General features: G+C 41.7%; 1 protein-coding gene across 11 annotated transcripts in view; it reads right to left on the bottom strand.

The window, feature by feature from the left end:
- Positions 1-23,283, bottom strand: part of PALM2AKAP2 (PALM2 and AKAP2 fusion) — a 418,214-nt gene that overhangs the window by 98,944 nt on the left and 295,987 nt on the right. Inside the window, exon 1 of one of the 11 annotated variants that reach the window (XM_019734177.2) lies at positions 4,247-4,415. The exons of 9 other annotated variants lie outside the window; for them this stretch is intronic. The gene's annotated coding sequence lies outside the window, so the exon portion shown is untranslated. Of the gene's footprint in view, positions 1-4,246; positions 4,416-23,283 lie in introns of those variants that run through there. One more of the 11 variants, XM_074330818.1, reaches the window with a different exon arrangement.

Here is a 23,283-nt window from a genome sequence, read left to right as displayed (position 1 = left end):
CAAAAGGAGGGGCCCTGGCTGTCGGGGAGGAGGGTGAAGGCCAGGTTTGGAGAACATCCATGCTCAAAGCTTTTCGATCAGATCAGCATAAAGGATGAACAATTGATCTGCTACACATTTACTGGAATTTTAAATATTACTTTAAACACCATTTACTTATTTGCATCTGCCATTAAAGATGGAAGAAGACTGGTTAATTTATGAAAACAATCAAGTTTGGGGGGAATACACCATGGGCAAGGTGCTCCCATATACATCTCATTTAACACAAGTTTTGAAATAGGTAGTTTTGGGTATCCCCAATTGTATAGATGGGGGAACTAAGATTCAGTTTATGTGACATGCTCCAGGTATTGAAGAGAACTTGGCCAAGGCATGAAAATGCTTTAGCCCTGCCATGGTCTGAATAACTAATTGGGGCATTATAGCCACCAAGTATCTGGCTGCTCTTCTCATCGGCTTCAATCAAGCACTAAAATCAACCATAAAGTCTCTGCTCACACCTAAGGAAAAAAGGGTCCCAAGGACAGTGACACTCCTCACCCAAATCTACAGCTCTCTCTCCTTCCCTGGCATTCATATCAGTTTGCTCTCAACTGGGAAATGCAAGATAAGACTTAAAAGACAAAACAAACAAAAACATCCCAACCCCTCAAACCCACTTGAAGAAAGCTCCATCATTTTACCACCTTCCCCGCTCCCCCATCTCTGTCCTCTGCCTGGATAAGGAAACCAGCAGCATTCTTCCTCTAAAGGGCACCTTCTCCAGCTGTATGGCCCACTGGATCACTCTGAGACTCCCACAAAGACGGGAACAAATGCCAGTTAGTTACATGTCCCTTGATCCTATTCAAATGTACCCTCCCCCACCTCAAGGCCTGATAGCACTGGTCCTCCTAGGCTTGAGAGAGAACAAGGGAAAAGAGGTCTGGGGCCCAAGGATGCCCTCAGTCCCTTCCCCCATGCTCTCTGTCCTTTCCTGCACCTCCTCAACCTCAGAATTCACTTCAGCAGGAAAAAAGAACCCTTTGATAAACCCTGGAGAAAGCACATCCCGTGTTATTGTAGGAAGAAGGGAAGGTCTTGCTGCATTCATGTTTCTGGCACTCAACTCTCAAGAGATTGGAGCAAAGAACAGAAATTACATGTGTATCAGGACATTTCATTTTCTCAAAAGCCAGCCTCCAGAATCTGTCCTGGAGTGGGTTCCACAATTACACTTTGCCACGCCAATAAAATGTAATTCATAATCTATGCTAACATCACACTGAAGCTACAAACTCTTGAACTGTCAGCAGAAGCGCAGCAGTATATTCAGCCCAGTACATTCACCAAGGAAAGAAGTAGTCAAGGCAAGGTAGTCATTCATTACAATTTAGAAACACCTTCAGCTGTAATAGTTGAAACAAAGTTTTAAGACTTAGGTTTAAATTTTAGGTATGGTGTTACTTAGAGCACTCCATTTCTTAAGTATTCTAATTAATCAAGTACTACTTAAATCACATTAACAAACTCTGTAACTTTTCTCTTTGAGCAAAATAGTGGATTTTCCTATTGTAACAGAGATGATTTCAACTTTCCTATAATAGGTTCCTGAAAAATGTTTGAAGGATAAATGTCCAAAATGTCCAAAACTTGAACAGCAGTCATATATATTCTTAAAAAGGGATTATCATATATATATATATATATATATATATATATATATATATTCTCGCATCATGGTTCATGGAGGCACTGCCTCCCTCAGGCACAAGCCACTCAAAACGCTGGGTAAGGCTGGTACCAATGCAGGGCCCTGAATCTTAAGCTTTTCTGGCTTCACAGCAAATCTGCTTCTGGGTATTAAGTTTATTAACACTAAAATTGTTGCGCCTGATAAGTATATTAACAAATTACTTCAAATTTTCAATAACTGGCACAGGATCTCAGTCACTAATCTAAGCACAGGGTGATGTCTATGTTTCTCAAGATCAAAGACCAGCCACTGCAGAGGCTAATATAATATAGATCGTACCAGTGTTGAGAAATGTATAAAATTGAAGAATGGAATTAAACACCATCCCCTTGGTGTTCAGAAGTACATTTTCAACACGCTCCTGTTTCAATTATTAGAATCCCTCAATACAACCTCCATCCAAATTCAATTTCATCTTTATTTGAAACATTTCTCATTACCCTAATAAGTGACTTGTAATGACAACCGCAGTAGAAACCTGAGACATGGGTGTTTTAAGAGTCCAACAAATCTAAAAGGATGGTATCTAGACAACAATTATAATAATTAACTAGCAAGTCCAGGGTATTAGGATTTTTTAAAGTAACATTTAATATGTTAGTTCTATACTAAAATATTGCAAGTTTTAGAAATTTAAAAATAATGGACCATTTTCCCTTCACTTGATAACAAAGACACCCTGCTTCAATGTATTACCCTCAGATCCTGAGGCTACAGAATCAAAGCGAGCAACTTATGAAAGTGAAATAAATTCTGACAACACTACCCTGAACTTTGCAGGCAGGAAGCTGTGCCAACTGTCATGCCAGAACTATGAGATAATGGGTATTTCAAAATGTTTGTCCCATCTCAAAGCCCAGCCATCCCTCTCATAACAGCATCCCAGAAAGAAATGGAAATGAACTCCGCTGCCAGAGAAACAGCTTAACACTTCATTGCACAGTTTGCTAGGTAAGGGACTGGGAGACCCAAGCAGTATTAACTTTCGTTTTTCCTGGCTCATGACTAATTTTACCGGTGCCGCCCAAAATTATTGCAGGGCCCGCACACCCACGGTGTGCCCATTCAAAGGAGAAAAATGTCCTTTAAGCAGAGTCTGTGTCAGAACTGGGGAGGAGAGAGCTGACAGGGGACAGCTGTTGAGATGATGCTTTAGGGCAAGTCTTAATTTTGAAAAGGCTTTCTGTTTAAAGAAATAGAGTCAACTCCTTACTAGATATACCTCACTTCTAGACATGTTACTCTGAAATGTAATTGATCAGTAAATCGATTTGGGGAGGCTGCCATAGTGGGAAAAGAGTGTTTGATTAAATTGGGAACATTTCCAGGAAGAAAAGTGGGATGCTTAACTTCTGTAATTAGAACAAAGCCAAGGAAACAAAGCCCCTGGGATTACAGCGGTGAGGGGTGGGTTTGTTCTCATTCAGCCTCCAGGCACCTGGGAATATGTGTTAAGATGGAAAGGCGCTGCCTCTGAAAAGTTAACTTGTTAGCAAACTCAAAGATATACTATATATTTAGAGGGGCGTGTGTGTGTGTGTGTGCGAATGTGTAGTGTCCTCTTTTCAAAGGTAACTATATTGGTGGGGGGGGCGGGGAATTTGCCCAAATTAATGGCGTTGCACTTCAAACTCCTACAGGGTAGGATACAGATTTATCAAAGTCTGACCACACAGCCTATCAGCACCAAACCACTACTACTCCACGCGGGAAACTGGCTTTACCGGGTCTGAAGAGATAATCCTAAATGAGTCACTTCCCTCCAAGAAGGCCCCCTCCCCTTGTTTTGCGGACTGGGGACGGACCCCCCCCCCCCCCAGGCCTGGCGAGCGTCTCGCATCAATGCAGAGGAGCTCAGGGACCAGGCTGCTGGTCCCGCTCTCGCTGGTCCACTCACCTTCTTGCTACGTTCTCTGCGCAGCCCACCCTTTGCCTTCAGTTCTCACCCCACCACCAGCGCCACCGCTCCCCAGACGTGCCGCCTCCCTCCGCGGGCTCTCGGGCTCCCAGACTCCCCGACCTCACGGACTTCGATTCAGACCCACTCCTCCACTATGTTTCTCTAGAATTTCTCAGGGCCCCGGGTTATCTCCTTGCCCCTACCCCTGCGGGCGCGCCGCCTCCACGGCACATAAGCACAGTTCAGCCCGCATTTATCACCACGATGCGCCTCTTTGACTCTCCAAAGAGTCCCCACAAACGGCCCAAAGAGATTTAAAGCCTCCGGCTTTACCCGGGAGAAAACATCAGATCCTAACAGCTGGAATCCCAGCCTCGGGCCAAACTTCCAGGCTCAGCTCGGACCGGACCCTTCCTCCCTCCCCGCGCGAAAGGCTGCTCCCTCCTTCCCTCAAAGCCACATGGCCACCGCCCTTTCCAGCCGGGCCCCCTCCTGCACATGCTCCACTAGAAAAGTACCATAAAAGCCCTTTAAAGTCCCTGGTGCTTCTGAGGACTCCCTAGATCACCAATTCCTTCCGGCCGCCGCGCCCCAGCTTCGACACCCACCTCTGGGCGCTGGATCCCGGGAAGTGCAGTCCTCGGGCTCCGCTCCAACGCGGCAAGGCCACTGCTTCTTCCTTGGGGCGTCCGGGAGACTCTGGAGATAGGCGTGCGGCAGCCCCGCGCTGGGGCGAGAGCATCTGTCCGGAGCTGTGGCCGCGGGGCGCGTCGGAAGGCTGGGAGCACCGCCCACTGGCCCCGGGGCCCGCCCCTTCCCCGCCCCCTCCTGTATCTGCGGCCCGGGGACCGCCCCTAGGCTTCCACATCTCCTTCCCACCTACCCACACCGTCTCTCGCGGTTTTGGTGGAATCTATGCACAAACCAAGAAAGCAAGAAATGAAGGAATGAATAAAATGGAGAGATCGTAGAGGTGGAGGGGAGGAGGGGGGACGGGATGAGGTGGGAACGGGGGAAGGGATTGGGCACGTGAAGCCGGTTATTTCCTAACCGGGGAGAGGACTCTGTGTCTGGGTAAGTGAACCCGCGTTAGCGCGCGGATGAGCGTGTCGGTGTGTGTGCGTGTGGACGTGGGTGTTGGTGTATACACAGGTGTATATAAGTGGTTGAGGAAGTGTGTGGGAGCACGGCTGCGCTCACAACGCCAGGAGCTGCTGAGGGGGGACCGAGTCCCTCATCCCTTAGCCAGCATCATGACTGTCCCCAGGTAAGACCGCTGGGGAAGATTGGGAAATGCGTCTTTGTGACAAGGATGGGGTCTCCATGTGTTTGGGGGTTTTCCCTGATGTGGCCCAGAGGCTGAGGTGTGGACAGAGATGCTTCTGGCTCACTGGCTCTCCAGGGCCTTCATGCTGCCCTTCCCGTGGTGGCAGTCTGTGGCCTTGTGTCAAAGCCCGTTCGTTATAACAAAGCCAGCGGTGGGGAAAGAGGCAGCTGATACACTACGTGGGGTTCGATTAGGCGGGTGGCCAGCCATCCCTCACTCTCTAGCTGTCTGAAATTTCAGTCTGTAATCCCCTCCCCCACCATGAATATTTAAATAATGTTAATGACCCTTTGAAAATGGACTGTCTAGAAATTCGGAGAGGGCACATGCAGAAACAACCCACACAGAAAACAGCGTTGAAAAAAGCAAGCACTTCTCTTACTCTGCACCTTCTCTGCAGAGGAAAATAATATAAAGTCAGATTTCTTGAATTCAACTTTCCACTAGGCATGATCAGGGTTTTCATTTTCTCGGTGATTTTCTCTCTCCAGCTTTGCAAGAGCCCCTTACTCTCCTTGAGTCTCCATCCTAGTAGGTTGGAACTGCTGGCCAAAGTCCTGGGGTCCTCTTCTAAGAGTCAATTCTGCATGCCAATCACAGCTGGGAAAGACAACTGCCTGGGTCTAGTTCTTACCTAGCCTACAAAGGTCCTTCATTTCCAATACAAAGAAATGAGATCAGGAGGAAATGCCCAGAAAGCCTGTCCACCCTAATGACACCTCAAAATAGCACCCTCCCAAGAAAAGCCTTCTTTCCCGTTTTGAACTTGACTCACACACCTTTACTCAGGGAGGGAATCAAGTCTCCAACAGAGAGGTGAGCTGTCCTCAGGGTTTCTCATGTAAACAGGCTTCTTTTTCTTTGCATTTAGGAATGCAAACCAACTTTATTATTGGTTTGTCTCTGACATTCTTGAATTTCAATAGAATTTACTGACCAATGGCCAGAGATTACATCAATCAATTTCTTTTTCTTTCTTTCTCCTCCCTTCCTTTTTTCCTTCCTTCCTCCCTCCCTTTCTTCCTTCCTCCCTCCCTTCTTTCCTTCCTTCTTCCTTCCTTCCACTCCTCATGTCCCTGACTTGAAAGGAGTTAAATATTTGGGTGCCCTACATTGTGATCTATTTGTAACAGTTTACTATCATGTGAAAACTCACATTGAAATGAGCGTGTTTGGGTACAGTTATTTATTTATACGGACCATAGACTCGCCAAGGGAAGATTCTAAAATTACAGCAGAGGTGAGATTTTGTAAACATTACTACCAGTATGGCAGGCACACCATTACTCTTTCTTTGTATGTCCCTAAAATAAGTGCAAAGTTTACAAATCACATTTGTTCCATTATTAGAAAGAGTACAGCAATTCACACTGGCTTTATTCTGAATTACTTCTTTCCTAAAGCAATGTCAGTGTTAATATTGTATTTTAATATGAATTAATATTAATTTTGTTAATATTAATTTTGACATTCTGGTGTATCCTGTAGAAAACTATTGGGACTATTAATTTGGGGGGGAAACGTGCATGTTCAACAAATCCTAATTTACAAGAGCCTTTCCTTTTCTTCCGTCTTATAAGATATTGAAGAGGTAGCCATGATTAAATTAAACATTTCTATATAAAAGTCTTGGTGCATACCAGGTGCTCAGAAATATTTGTTCTAATTTGTTCAGTGAAATCAATGCCAGGGTATGAACGTCTGCATGTGAAAATAAAAACTCTTTTTAATTCACATCTTCTCATTTATTTTCCCCTAGGTTGACAGTTCTCAATCGAGGGTGATTTGACCCCTGCAAGGGACATTTTGGCAATGTCTGAAGACATTTTTAATTGTCATAATGGGGGGGGGGGCGGTGCTACTGGAGTCTAGTGGACAGAGAAAGACCAGAGATGTTGTTGCGAAATATCCTAAAGTATACAGGTCAAACCCCCCAGCCCCCCAACAATAAAGGATTATCATGTCCCAAATGTCAACAGTGCTGAGGTTGAGCTATCTTGCTCTGGACTCAAAGCCACTACTAAAGCCCATAGATATCAGAACTACCTCTGTAGATTCCTGAGCTCCACCTTTGCCTACTAAGTCAAGATCTGGGGGCAGGGAAACTGGATTGCAACATCTCCCAGGTGATTCTTTGTTTTGTTTTTTGTTTGTTTGTTTTTCCCCCACGTGATTCCTAAGAACGTGAAAGAGAAACCCTGGAGATGGAAAGGCTGGTATTATTACCTAGTGCATGCTTATGGGTTCATCACATCTATGTCTCTTAACACAATCATGGTTATTAGAAATGAGAACATTTTATGAAAGAAGCACTTTTACTCTCCAAGATGCACTTTAAAAGCACATTTGTAGAAAATCAAGAGCTACTAGTTCTGTAGAAAAAACACACCTGGGATGTGTAAATATTAAGTGCTCCGAAAGGCCCTATTTAGGACACAAAACCTATGGAAATTTTTGGCAGAAGAGGTGATGAGGATTTCTTTCACAATGGCCTAAGTGTACATTTTTGCTCACATCTCTGCCATGCTGCTAGTCCACTTTAAACTGCCCTGAGCAAAAGTGGCTTCCAGGGGACCCAAGGAATAGAATGTACTTACCAGAAAACCACCAAAAGTAAAGTTTATGTTTCTGAGAAGGGAATCAGCCTAGGCACAGGTTGATAAAGCTCTTTTCCCTTTTCCTCAAACTGAACAAGATGAACAAAATCCAGCAAATAATGTTTTAGCAATAGCCATATGCCCTCACACTGTGAAGAGTAGAGGCTAAAAAGAAAAAAAAATCTTTAAGAGGCTCAGAGAGCTGATGTGAAAACCCAAAGGAAGGGCCAAGACTGGCTCATTATAAAAGAGAATTTTCCATTTTCTCCTTTTAGCAAGAAGGAAGAACAAAAAGCATCTCAAGTTCTAAATGGGTCCCACCGAAAATAAAGGTTTGCTAGGGGAAAAAAAGAATGAGAGGAAAGCAAACAAAACACCAAAAAGGCTGGCCCACATAAACCAATAGCTCTAGATCTGTGGGGCTTTCCCACCAAGCACCAGGTAGGTCACTGGAAAGTTAGAAACAACCCCAATCACAAGGGCATCCCCACGGGAAAAGATGCACCACTGAAAAGTTGAGAAGAAACAAACTGGGGGAAATATTTGCAACATATAAAACAATAGATTACTATCTATAATGTGCAAAGGAGTTTTTACAAGTCATGAAGAAAATTACCAACTAACTTATAGAAAAAAGAAACCAGTAGTTTATAGATAAATAAGTACCACTGACCATTGAATTTATGAAAAGATGCTCAAACTCTTCATAATTAAACAGATGCAAGTGAAAATATTGGGAATATATATTTTGCCTATAATATCAGTAAACACATAAAATACAAATATCTATCATTGGTGAGGAAATGATGAAAATTAAGTGATTGGACTCTATTGGTGGGGATGTAAATTGATATTAATAACTTGGTAAATTTGGAAGATAGTTTGGTGATATCTCTTGAGAAAAAATGTGTATACACTTTTCAAGGGCGATTCACTTTTGGAATTCAGAAGTTTATAAAATCTAGAGTGTCAGATGAAAGATCGGGGGGGTAGGGAGGAGGCAGTGAATGAGATTCTCCCTGGTCACAGAGAGGTACAAAAGAAAGGGAATATTTAATAGATACTTCCGTGCTGTGCTATGTTGTGACATAAGCACTTCTGGTAACCCCTAGACCTCTGAAAAAAAAAGCATTTGTTTGGAAAAGCAATGGCAAGGGGCGTGTATGTGGCTTGGTGCAGGGTGGATGTCGGGCAAGATGGATGTGAGATTAAACATTCAGTCAAAAGAGGAAATTGATGCAAGAAGTGATCAGAAAGGCTAACCACATCCCACTTGAGTTAAAAATCCATACAAATAATGGGGTGGGCACTGGACAACCTCCAACATTTTGTCCATTGGGGTCCAAGTAATTTTAATTTAAATATTAAAGGGAACGTTTATTCTTCAGTTTAAATATAAAAGGGAAGGCTTATTCCTACAGACTGCAGAACTGGGGGCAGTCAACCAAGTAACTCCTGGGATCCACACAGATGTGCTTGCTTTCTAGTTCAAATAGTGGTTTTACCCTCATTCATCTGGATGTTTTGTATGTTTATGGATTTCTCACTTAAGACATTTCTCTACTGGTCTCTGATTCTTACTTTAGAGCAAAAAGGCCACCTATAGATAATGTGGCTTTTTCATAGAAGGGATTGTCCATCCACAGGCTGATTTAACCATCGTCTTTCTGAATCCATGACATACAGGACTGACATGTGTCAGTCTATGCACTATGTACATTGACTTATAGCTGTGATTTATCAAATGAAAAACAGCCTTCTCACAATCATCTCTTCTCTAAGGTCAGACCTGGTTGCTGACTGGTAGTCAGCTCTTTGCAAATCAGTGTTTCCCAAGCTGGCTCACACTGAGAATAGCTGGAAAACTGTGGGGTGGGGGTGACGGGGAGATTCTGGGTTTGTTTCCCTAGGAAATCTGGGGTCCAGGAATCTGTATTTGTTTAAGCTTTCCATCTGATGTTGTTACACAGTCTGGTTTGGGAACCACTTGAGGGGGGGGGGGGGCACCATAATCCTTAGGCTGGGGAAGGAGCGTGCAAGCGGATGCAGAGTGTCATATGAGAACCCTGGGCTCTTGCACGGTGTTTACTCCTGGTCTTGGCCTAGTTTGTGGTGCCTGCATTTCCTTCATTTCCTCTCCAGGGTCTCTGGCTTCCTGTGCCCAAGTATGTTCCTTTCCTGCCTGTTCCACATTTATTTCCTTTCCCTGCATCCTCACACTTGGCGAGCCCTTGCCTCACACTTGGCATCCTCTCCTATGCCAAGCCCTCTAACATAAGGAAATAGGGCGCTGATTACAATCACCCCAGCTGTCTGAGACTCTTGCTGCAAGAGACCTTTAAAACACTCCAATGAAACATTCCAAAACCCAAGCAACGTTTGCCCATCAATTGTTTTCATTTTGTCCCACTTTATAGCTGGATTGTACATTTTCTACCTTGACAAAGTGACATGGTATCATCCAGAGTGCCCATTGCAATATACACTGAAATGGTACCATGATAAAGAGAAAGTCATACATTATTCCACACTAAAATCTTCAACGACAAGCAGCAACTTGGGAAGCCCTGTGTTGGAAAGGATGGAGGGAAAAGGCTATTTGTGAAGCGGAAAAGAAAGGTGGGGAAGGGAGAGAGAGCAAAGGACAGAGTCCCCCTGAGGTGGGAAGCAAGAAGGCACCGATGGCTATGTGGGACTATGGTGGTACTCACACCTCTCAGTCCCAGAAGCCTCAAAGCTCATACCCTACTGACAGGAATGTACTCGAGTATTTCTTAGGTAATTGACAACAACAAAACCCTATGAGGCCCAAGTTCTTTGTTTCTTGGCTGAGAATTTTATCTCATTTAACAACTGAAGCATTTAAAAAATCTAGTAAACACTTAGAGTTCAAGCCCTAACAAGACACAACATAAAACAAGGTACTTTTTAAGTGCAGCATTGAAAACATAAAATATGCCAAATATACTTGGAATGTACACAGCGTGATCACAGATTGGACGCTGGGAAACTGTGCCTCCAAGGCCAACGACAGTTTTTTCTGAGGAAACCCAGGGAATCTGCTTCTCAATAATGATCTGTGTTCTAAAGGCAAAACTGTGTCCTTCCAGTGGTGCTTAATTCCATTTCAATTTTAGGTAAGATAAGAATTATTTTTCAGTTTTTAAAAAATGGGACTGTAACATTTTTCCAGTAATTCCCAAGTGTTTCCCTCAGAACGTTTAAGAACAGGGTTTTAATTTATGGAAAGAACTATAAGGATTTTCAGTAATTATGGGGAGCGGGGAGAGAAAATCTTGACATTTTAAATTGAAATAATGCTGATTCTCACAGAGGTAGTCCTTGCAGTGGTCTCTGATTTACTCATCAAATATTTTACTATTGAGAACTAGCCAGTGAGAAAATAGGCTTTTTCCTTCTATGATATAGAATATAATAAATCACATATCCTATGTTAATGTAAGTTCACTGAATATAATGGGGAAATACTGTGAAGGCATTTTTAAGTTTATATTCAGGGAGTAAGTTATTTACCTAAGTAACCACTAAGATTATAAAGTGTTAAGATCATTTAAATATGGAGAATGTTAATAGCTTCTTCTATGGCATATTGAAAGCCTCTTGGAATGGGACTGTGGCCAATGTAAAATCCTTTAAAAACCACAATAGCTTATGATAAAGTTGACTAAAGCATCCATACCCACATCATCTGTGAGGATTCTCCAACTCCTCAAGTAAATACCTTTGCCTTCTCTCCAGTTCTCTTTCCTTCTCCCTCTCTCGCTCCCTCCCTCTCCCTTCTTCTTTTCCTTCCTTCCTTCCTTCCTTCCTTCCTCCCTCCCTCCCTCCCTCCCTCCCTCCCTCCCTCCTCTCCTGTTTTCTTTCCTCTTCTTTTTAGACCACTGCCCAGTTAATTTTACAAGCAGGCACTGCAAACACAATTACCTTAAGAAGCCAGAGAGAGAGCATAAAGGAGTAAAGCTGACAGGTCTCAGAAACAGTTTGTGACTGCTGTTAAAGGACCCAGGCATTGAGGAGCCCAAGTGACCGACTGCTAAGTAATTTATAGACTGGCTGAGATAAGATAGGCAAGCACTGAGAGAACTGTGTTTGCAGAGACGGTTGCTGCTGCTGCTCCTGTTTTATAGCAGGCATTTCCTTTAGTGGCTTGGGATGGGTGAAGGCATATCAAAGTGTCAGAGACGAGAATTAGAGCTAGGAGGAAAATTACCTGTCACCTAAGCCACTTTCCTCATTTTACAGTGTAGCCAAGTATCTGAAAAACAGGGTTTCTGGAGCCAAAGGCGTGGGTTTCGAACCCTGCTCTGTCACTTATTCGCTGTGTGAACTTGGGAAAGTTGCTCAGCCTTTCTCTCTCTCCGAATTCTCACCTGTAAAAGGCAGCTCACGAGCACATCTACTATATATGATTGTTGTGAGCATAATGAGATGCAAAGCAGTAAACTCAAGGCCAGCCACAAGGTGAGGGCTTGATGTTAGCTGTTAGTAGGGAAGCAAGTGAGTCCTAGATGGGGGTCAGGACTTACGCAGAACTACCCAGCAGGAATGGTTCAAAGTCAGGAATCAGACCCAGGTCTGTGCACTCCCAGCTCAGGGCTAATTTATTTGCTGTAAGCTTGCTTACTTCGGTTTTTTTATTATTTCTAAAGAAAACAATAAATGACAACAATTACATGGGATGGTGAGAAGAAGCCCTGATGAATTTGGTTTTAAGGCCAGAGGCATGTCTATGGCCCACCTCCAACAGTCTTGACAATAAGGCCAGACAAGTGCAAAAACAGTGGTTATCATCAGTACAGGCGGCCCAGGTACCCCGGATGGCTGTGCGGTCGGCGTGGTTATATGTCCACTTAGCTCTATCACAGTATCCTAGAAACAGTTTTCTCTCCGTTTTTTGTCCCAGGGTTTTGCTTTAAGTTCTATTAAAGCCACCAGCTTGTTCTCAATATTCTGCAGTGTTTTGCAGACAGAAGAGGCTGCTGTGGACCTAAATATCAGAGAGGGGAAAAGAAGACTCCATGCTGACACACGTGTGCTGTAAGTTGCGGCTACTTTCTGAAGAGGGCCCCTTCCAGACGTTGTATTGAGAGGGCCTGGTTCCTACAAGAGTGGGGTGCCATCTTATCCCAGCACAGGTAAAATGAGCAGAATCAGTATCCTTACGGGAACCAAAATTTTGCCACCCTGACGTTGCCTTTTGGGTTATTGGTTTTAAGCTGTTTATTAACAAACAAGACTCAGAAAGAACCATTGACCCTCCTCCACTTTCCTGCCCAAGAGATTCAGACAGAAAAACCTGCTTCAGGAAGGAAATCTTAGGATGGATGCTCGCCTTAGCCTACTCTGAATTAAGTATAGTAAATAAGAGGGCTTCAGGCAGATACCCATTGTGTCCCATTGTTTCTGAGGTGCCTAGCAAGAATTTTCCTGCCATGTATGTTGTGCTGTTCCCCAACTATGCAAGTCTCCCACTCTCATTTCTGAAATCTAATACTCCATCCCATCCCATCCCCCTTTCTCCTTTGTCCAAAAATGTCATATATACCTAATGTTGCCTCCCTGGCTTTGGAGTTTTCATGTTTATGTGAATTCCCCATGCGTATGTTAAAAATTTGATTTTCTCCTGTTAATCTGTCTGTTAATTTGACGATTAGCCCAGCTAGAAGAACTTAGAAGGTAGGAGAAAAAGTTTTTGTTTTCCCTGGTCCCCTCTTCTAGCCTTAGCTCTACCTACCGCTTTCCTCTGTGCTGGGATCACTCAGCCTGCCCTGAATCCACCAGCTCTCTAACCCCTCTGCTCTCTCTTTGCTCTTTACCTAGAGAGCCCTTCTCACCAGTCACGCCCTATCCAGCTCCTCCCCTTCGAGGTCTCTTCCTCAGCTTCCCCCAAGACTGCTGTCCCCCAGGGCCCATCCACAATCTTCTTACCCCCCCATTGCCATTACCCCAACCCTTCCCCAGATAAAAGTACTATATTGAGTGCACCCTGGAGTCCTACCTGGAGCTCAGCATCTTCCCTTGAATGCCCATCAAACCCACATATTCCAACCAAACTCCTTACTAGCCTCCCCCAACTCATCTTCCCTGTATCTCCTGGCTTAAGGGTCCCACAATCCCCTGGTCACCTCCACCCTATTCTTCACTGTGGTCAAGTCACCGAGGCCACTCTTATTGTCCCCACTGCTTTTGTACAGGCCAGTCCTTCCTCCTTTCTTATCTGCACCATTCAATGGCCTATTAACCGCTCTCTCTGCCTTTGGTCTCTCCCTCCATCCTGCCCACCTTTCACAAGACCCGAGTTAGCTTCCCAAACCAGCCTCCAGTGGTCCTTCTTGCCAAAATTAAAATTCCTTATCATTCATCCATTTCAACAAACACTAAGATCCTACCATGTGTGAGGCACCATTGTAGGTGCTGAGGTTTGGCAGTGAACAAAGTCAAGTGCTTTCTCTCCCTCATCCTTGCACCACTCGGTCTGGAGGTCAGATGGGTGTTCTCCTTGCTCCTCACTGCTTGTTCCAGACTCCTGTCCTCCTTCCTCAATAAAGACCCCCTCCCTCCTTACTTGAAGATTTTAGCACCTGTCACTCTCTCCAGTAACATTCTGATCATAAATTATTACAATAAAATGTTCTTTTTTTAGTTTAAAAAAATCCCCATTTGAGCAAGCGCTCACCAAAACAGCCTTTTGAATGTTCAATGTACTTTTGAAGTACATTGGTTAAAGTATTCTTGAACTTTTAGGTAAAAACAAATTGTACTTCTAAAACACTAAACAAAGTAGACCTTTTCATAAGACAATTTCCAAGAAGAATTTAGCATTTCATGGGAAAGGGTCACATTGACCTATAAATTTCTAACATTTACTATGGATGAATTCAATTGGCCCTTCATTTCTCTCTTCTGTTATTTGTGGAATTCTTTTCCCTTTAGTTAAAGAAAAATTTTTTGTGTGTATATCTTTTTTTTTAATTAAATTTATTGGGGTGACATTGGTTAATAGCATCATATAAGTTTCAAATGTACAATTCTATAATATATCATCCCTATATTGCACTGTGTGCTCACGACCCAAAGTCTAGTCTTCCTCAGTTACCATATATTTGACCCCTTTACTCTCTCAATCCTCCCCCCATCTTCTCCCTTTAACTCCTTAATCACAAACAGCTTTTTTCAGACATGTCACTTGTACAAAGAATGTGTGGCTTGAAAGTAATTGATTTCCTCCATGGGGAAAGCATATGCTATGGTCTTCTCTTTGTTATGGATCTGAATTCCAAGAGAATGGTGGGTTGTGAAGTTAACTGGCTCAGCATTTCCCAAGAAAAGGAAGCGCGCACGTGTGTGTGTGTGTGTGTGTGTGTGTGTGTGTGTGTGTGTCAAGAAGCAGACTGGCATCCTTGTTAGGAAGTACATGCTCTGGAGGGAACTTCCACAGGTTACTTTATTTCCCTGTGCCTTAGTTTCGTAGTCTTTGAAATGGGGACAATTACATAGTATCTATAGCATGGGTCTGCAATGAGCACTGGATGGATTAATGCTTATAAAGATGATAGAACCTACCTTTTAGATTCTCAGTAGGTGTTAACTATTTGTTATTATCAATCTGTGTCAGTCTGCTGCTCTGTAACTTCCCTGTGGCCAGTGGTCTTAGATTAGATTGGCTCTTGAGTAATTCCTTCTTTTAGAGGATCATAGCTATTTTCCTGTCATTAAATTTTAATTAAAATACCTTCCCAATTATGAAAGAAATACTCATTGTATGGAAAGCAATAAAATGAGGGCTCTGGGCTATTACAGATCTAGGACCGAATTCTGACTCCACTCTTACAGATTTTGCGACCTTGCAAAAGTCATTTAACCTTCTCAGAGCATTGATTTCGTCATCTACTGTATGGACAGGACAAATAAGGGCACCTGTCTCATGGTGTATTATGAATGTTAAATAAAGTAACATAGGGCTGGGCCCTTAGTAAATGTTGGGATAAAGAAAGGGAGTGAGGGGTGGAGGAAGGAGGGAGGAAACAAATAAGGAAGGGAAGAAAGAAGAAGAAAGGGAGAGAGGAAATGAAGAAGGAAGGAAAATAAGAGGAAAGGAAGGAGAAAGAAGGGTGAGACAGGAGAAGAAAATAGGAACGGTAGGTCCACGACTATTACAGGATAAAATAGTTCAATAAAATCCACATGGGGGAAAAAGGTTTAATAAACTATCAAATATAATGAAAAATGCTTAGAAACAGGATGCATTTTTTTAGTTGAAAAGAAAAAAGTTTCTATGCCTGTTTTGCAATGTCATTTGTCTTAAGAGGGATTTTCCTGTGTCACTCTTGGGATAAACTTAATATAAACTTGGAAATGTTTTTTCATAATTGGGTTTTGTTCACATTTTCTTGGCAAGAATGAACATATTTAAAACATATTAAGAATAATTTAAAAATAACTCTTAGTGCATAAATATTTGTCTATTTCTCAACTTAAACTTTTATTTTCAAAATTTCCAGAGGATTTATTGACATTAATTTGAAAAATCACCCTCAAAATTTGAACCTGTTTAAATATGGTATGCCACCTATAAGAGCATGCAATACAAAATTCAATAAGTTGATTTTTTTTTTAACCTAAAAGTTAGCAAAGCTGTATTACATAGAAATGCAGCTATCTTAGGAAAAACTGAAAAAGGAACCGCCCCAAACTCAGCCATGGTGGGTATCGTGCTTTCCTAATAAATACTGCAGAACATCTGTATGCTGAACTTATCCAGATTCAATGAAAGGTCTATTTATTCACTGGAGGCCCAGCTTCCCTTATGTACGGAAGAGGCAGTTCTATTTTATCATATTCATGAATTACTGCAGTAGGATGATAATGAACAATGCCATCAGAATGTTCATAGGATGAAGGTCCAAGGGCAAGCCTGAAAAACCACCAAATCTCTGGGAGGAAAATCTAATCTTCTCCCACGAGGTAAGCTCCAGCTTTGCATTTGAAGAAAACACACTAACACAACTACATAAAAGCTTCCTTACTGACCAGGAGCTGTGAGACCTACTCTGTCTGTTTACATACAAGCATCAGCATTTTGTCCTACCAGGCAAAGGCATTATGAGCAAGAGCTGCCTAGTTAGCTCTGGGTTCTGCGACGCCGTGGCTGTGTGTCCTTGGACAAGTTACTTAGTCTCTCTGTATTTTTTCTTTATTTAATTAGTTATTTTTATTAGTTTCATGTGTACAAAGCAACACAGTGACTAAACATTTATATACCTCATGAAGTGATAACCCTAATAACTCTATTACCCATCTGACACTGTACATAGTTATTACAATATTATTGACTATATTCCCTATGCTGTACTTTATATCCCTGTGACATTTTTTAAAAATTATAGTTGACACTCAGTATTATTTTATATTAGTTTCAGGTGTACAGCATAGTGGTTAGACATTTATATGATATATGAAGTGATCCTCCTGATAAGTCTAGTACCCATCTGACACCATACATAGTTTTTACAACATTATTGACAATATTCATGCACTTTACATCCCCATGACTCTTTTGTAAGTACTTCTTGATCCCTTCACCTTTCTGACTCAGCCCCTCAACCCCCTCCTATCTAGTAACCATCAGTTTGTTCTCTGTATCTATGAGTCCAATTCTGTTTTGTTTGTTCATTGATTTTATTCTTTAGACTCTACATGGTAAATCAGATCATATGGTATTTGTCCTTCTGTCTGACTTATTTTACTTAGCATAATATCCTCTAGATCCATCCATGTTGTTGCATTTTTCTTCCTCTTTAAATTGGAGATACTCATAGTACTCATGTCTTAGACTTGTGGTAAGAATTAAATAATATAATTCCCTAAAGATTCAGGGCAATGTCTGACACACAGAAAATTCTCAATGTATGTTAGCTATTGTTCTCCTTATTCATTTTTCTAAACTGAAGTTCACTGAAAATTTCATCATGTTAGAGATGAACACAGACTCTGTGACCATACGGAGAGTATGATGACTGATCTAATGTCCTAACCTCTAGCACAGATCCCTTCGGGAGACGGAGTGGGAATGATAGCTGCGGGTACCTTTTTCTTTTCAGAAACAGACATAGTAAGAATTGCTGAGCTAAAATGAGTGTCACATCTCCACTGGCTCATTTCTGAGAAAGAAGCAAGTGTTGCAATAGTAATAAGTTCCAATTGACATCAAAATAGCCCAGCTCTTCGTAAGTAAATCTATTCGTGTCTTGCAGCCTGTTCTCCTAGCCAAGGAAACAATCCTTTTGTCTGAGCACCTCTTCTCTTTTTATATACAGCTTACACGTGTGTCATGATTTTCACCATGTTAATGACAAGTTTTCACTACAAAGGAAAGAGGAAAGGCCATTAGAGGATGGGTAGAAAAAAGAGATGGAAAAGGAAGGCATTTGAAAATTTATTGAGAGAAACAATAGATACTGACTCAAGTGTTTATATAGTGAAGCAAGACCTTTCTGCCTATGAATCCAAAAGATATTCTTGAGATTTATGCTCAAGATGTATGAGACTTCTGTGATTCCTGATTTGTTTCAGAAGATAAGGCCTACTGTAAATGGCACCAGGAATAATTTGTTTTTCAGGAATAACTTGTGCCCATTCCAAACCACCCTGGACATTGATGATAATTTATTTATACATTAACTGGATTGGAAAACCCCTGCCTAAGTGGGAAGCAGATTGGCAACCTTCCAAGAGTACCAAAGACCAATGGGTTTTACGTTTGCTTGCCTTCGTTCTGTTGGAAGTCATACACTTTGGTCCTTGCAAAGCCCTATTTCAAAGCTAATTAGATTGGGGCAGATAATTCATAAGAAGACAGGCTTATCCGCAAATGGGTTCTGACATACATGGACTAAGACTATTTCTAGAGCTTTAGCATCGTTACTCACTCCCAGCCCTGCAACACTAGACATATGCATAGGAGGAAATGTGCAGGTGTATTCAAGAAATATTTGTGAATGTGTCAGAATTTTTGCTGGGAATATCCAAGACAGTGTCATCTATTTTAGAAGGTGACCATTCAGAGAGAGGGAATTTTTACCAAGTAATAGAGTGGGTAAGAGCACACACAAAAATTCATCAACATATTAAAAATTGGGATGATGAAACTATGTGCAGAAAATGAAATCAGGCCAATACTGATAGCCCAGCTAAATAAAAATCCTAGAATAGGCTTCAGAAAAATCATAACATACCCAGATGAAGGATAGTTTTGTTTTGCTTTGTTTTTAAGTTCAAGAGAAACAAAGTGGAGGCAGAGTTTCGTAGAGAAACCAGTGAGGTACAGATTGAGGAAAGAAGGAAGATAAGAAATACATAAAATAGGTTGACTTTAACCAAGCTGCTAAAATTATTAACATTATGAAGGCTGAGACATGAGGAAAGCCCACCTTCTTGTTCTAACTAGCCTGAGGACTTATATTGTTTTGAACTTTCCAGTTTTGTGTCAATGCTTGGATATACATCTGGGCATGCAGAAAAGCTCCACATAACCCTCTGAATACCCCTTGAAGGACTCATGTATCCAGACTACCTGACATCACCAGTGGACATGACCAGACCTCCCGGTCCCCATCTTCCCGACCACCTCGCATCTGTCTTCCTGACTACCTGACAGCTGACCGATAACTGTCCTGGACCAATCCTAGAGCTAAGAATGCAGGACTGAGAATTCTCAAGAATGTACTTTTTACTCTAAGAACTTTTAACTTTCCTTTCTTTTTTGAAACACTTCTGGGTTTTTCACCCTTGAATAAACCTTTATCATTTATTTCTAGCAAAGCCTCCAGACTCTTTTGGAGTTGGTTCGAAATATGTAGTGTCAGCATTGTGGGATACGAAGAATTAGCTACTTTAATTCTGGCACCACCATTGGAATCGAGCAAAGTAACTGCGTGAACCCTTTGTGCTCTGTCATCTCTTTGATGGCTCTAGTGTTCCAGTGGTGAGTTCTCCCGGTTCCAAACTTCCCTCCTTTGGTTGGAGTTCATATCTTTTCATTTTGGGTTCTCTGATACTTTTTTTTTTTTTTTAGTAATGGTGCATCTTCTGTTTATATCTGCTATAGAATTGGCATCCCCCCTCTTACAACATCAGCAGGATTTATTTATAAACATTACAGTCTGTCCTGTGTCAAGTTTTTATTTCGATTGACTTCTGACACAAAAGATAATCTAGAATTACAGTGACCACTGTGGGGACCCTTTGGAATTTCAAAATTAGTGTATTTGCGTGTAAAATTGGAAAGCCTTAGGAATGTGAAACAACGAGACTGGGAAGCCTCCAAAAGTAACAGATTCAAAGATAGCATGTCTTCAGGAGACCAATTCAAAACTGGCTAAAGCCAATGAAGAATTAAATAAAAGAATAATGAAACTTGAGAGCTCTCCTGGAAAGTTCTCGGCCGACCCTCCCTTCTCCTGCACCTTCACTTTCGCTTTCCATTAATACTTCTCTATATCCTGACTTTACTGAACTTCTCTTTCACAATGAGATAAAAATAGAACCACCTGCTGTCATTTAAAGCAAACTCTCTTGGAGACAGCTCTACAACTTACACCCTCTGGGCAAAAGCAGAGCTATGAGCCCTTGCTAAAGAGGGTCCAAACCCTGCTGGGGATCCTCTTGGGTTTGCAAACAAATTCTGGTTAACTGCAAATCTACAATCATAGTTATTCAGAGTTTTATCAGTTAATCCATGTTGGTAGGGGAAGGGAACACAAAGAAATGGATGGAGTAGCCAACCAGAAAGGACCTTTAGCAGATTTTTCTAAGCAGTGTGCAGCAGAAAAAATGACAGCTCAAAATTTGGCTGACGAGCTGTATGATAAAATACTTCAAGTCCTTCCAAAGAATAATGATTGGAGGAAAATTCAGCAATGTGTCCAAAGACTAGATCAAACTGTTTTTTATTATTATGGGCATTTAGAAAAGACATTCTTACAGTTTTCAGGTGTTGAGAATGTCAAGAGAGAGGAAACCGCTTCTTAATACTACATTTTTAAAATGGATTAGATCATGACCTTAGTACTCTGGTAAAAGAAAAGAAACTTAATTGGGCCACTATAGATCCTCATGATTTAGTTAATCTGGGCAGTCAGTTATCCAAAACAATAGAGAAAAATAACAAAAGGAAAATTAATCAGGCTCTGAATTATCAAATTAAAGCAGCCCCAGTCATGAGTTTATAATTACAATGAAAACATCCATTGGAATTGAAAAATCAGAAGGAGTTCTCTAACAACAACTGCAAAACTGGAATTTGCAATTGTGGCAAAAAATCCTGGCCACTGGAAAAAAGATTGCCATAAGCTCAAACGGCTACTGGGGGAAAAAACCCAATCTGTTACTGTAATCCCAACAGCACCTAAAATGGGATAGGGCTGCTCTGAGGACAAGAGGGGGATATCCTCTTTGCTAACTACTAATTCGTTAGGAGAAACTGAAATCTCCATCATATTTCTGCTGCTGCTCTAGTCGACGCTGGAGCAACTTATTCTGTGCTAAACACCACCAACCTTCCTGTCTCCCCGCCTTGGAGTGCTGAAACTACACAAATGTGGGTGTCTCCAATACCCTATGACTGTGTCAAAGTCCTACCTGTACCTTTCCAGCTGGGCCCTCTTCAGGGACATCAGTTTCTCTTGTGCCTTCAGCACCAATTCACTTGTTAGGAAGAGATTTCCTTGAGCTTTATCAAGCTCATGTATTTCTTTTTCTCTGAAAGGAGAAATGTTTCTAGATTTGACTGACACCTCAGCTTCTGGGGCACTTTCTTTACAAACACCTATTTTAAATCCTGTGATGCCAGCAACAAACATTGGACCTCTCCTCTTAAATACTCTGTTGGGCTCTCTTTGTGCATCCAACTCTACTCATATAGGACAAATTTATTCTGCTCCTTCTATTAAAATTTAGATAGACCCTTTGAAGCCTCTTCCCAGTATAAGACAATATCCTTTAAGTGTTGAGGACTTGTGAGGCATCAGATCCATAACTGATAAATACCTTTCTAACCAGTTAACTAGCCCATGCAATACTCCCACCCTTCCTATGAGAAAACCACCCGAGAGAGGATGGAGATTTGTGCAAAATCTAAAAGCAATAAATAATATAGTGATTCCTCAGCATCCAGTGGTACCCAATGCTCACATTCTGCTCTCCAATGTCCCCACAAATAGCTCCCGTGTGTCCATTACTGACCTATGCAGTGCTTTCTTTAGTACACCAGTGCACCTTAATAGGCCTTTTCGTTTGCTTTCGCTTGGAATCAACAACAGTATACCTGGACTGCTGTGTTCCGAGGAGATACAGAAAGCCCAAAGATAGCAAAAGGAAATGCAATGGTAGATCAAGCTGCAAAAGCTGCTGTCATGCAAATGTCGAAGCCACAGATAATAAATAGCCTCAGCTTCTCCAAAACTGAACTTAGACCAATTCATACAAGAAAACAACAACAAGCTGCCTTACCAGAAAAGGAAAAAATGGCTGGAAGCTGGCTGTAAATACCATAAACAACTGGATCTCTGGTACGGACCAGAAAACAAACTCCTTATACAAGATGAGAAACTGCTTTTACCATGAATTAACTCATTGGAACACTAATAAATTACTCAGATGGGACCATCAGTATTTTGGGAACCCCTCTTCAAAAACTGCCTCAAACAGATATCACCATGTCTTATTTGTCACAAACATAATCCCGGAAAACCTTTACATAGTTCAGTGGAACATTTTCCCTTACCTTCTGGGCCTTGAATAAAATCAAGTATGGCAACTTGATTTTATTCAATTACCTCAAGTTTCTGGATACAGAAATGTATTAGTAATGATTTTCATGTTTTCTCATTGGGGTGAAGCTTTCCCACGTACTGTGTTTCCCCCAAAATAAGACCGGGTCTTATATTAATTTTTGCACCAAAAGATGCATTGGGGCGTATTTTCAGAGAATGTCCTATTTTTTCATGTACAACAATCTACATTTATTCAAATACAGTCATGTCATCTTCTGGAACATCGTCATAATGTACTAAATGCATCCATCTGGCTGATGATTTTAACTGGGGCTATTTGGGGTAGGTCTTATTTTCGGGGAAACACGGTAGAAAAGCAACAGCTCAAGCAGCAAAAATAGTTTTAGAAAAAAAATAAAATTCCTACTTGGGGTTTCCCCCAGAACTACATAGTGACGGGGAACTCATCTTACAGGACAAACACTAAAACATGTTTGTGAAATCTGGCCGCTATTACAGCATTTGCATTGTGCCTCTTACCCTCAGTCTGCTGGCCTGGTAGAATAAAAACTCAACCGGCACAATTTCCTGAGAGTCTTAATATATCCTGGCTAAAGGCTCTAGTGATTGTACTAATGAATTTATGATCTACTTCTTTTGGACAACATAATTGTCTCCATCTGAAATAATTAAGTAAAAGGAGATATAATGTAATATTGTAAAACTCTTGTAAAAGCATTGAAACACAATGCTAAGCTTACAGAGGAATCCTTCAATAATAATAAAATTAGATTGATGAATTAAAACAATATACGCTCCAAACCAGACTATGGAAAAGGCACCTCATCAAAGATTCTCTGCAGCCCAGATGGAAAGGGCCACATCAGGTTTTGTTAACAAATGCTTGTACTGCTGAGTTAAAAGGTGTT

The sequence above is a fragment of the Rhinolophus sinicus genome, linkage group LG04, assembly GCF_036562045.2.
Source record: "Rhinolophus sinicus isolate RSC01 linkage group LG04, ASM3656204v1, whole genome shotgun sequence".
NCBI classification, from domain to species: domain Eukaryota; kingdom Metazoa; phylum Chordata; class Mammalia; order Chiroptera; family Rhinolophidae; genus Rhinolophus; species Rhinolophus sinicus.
This window is presented reverse-complemented; position numbering and strand designations above follow the sequence as displayed.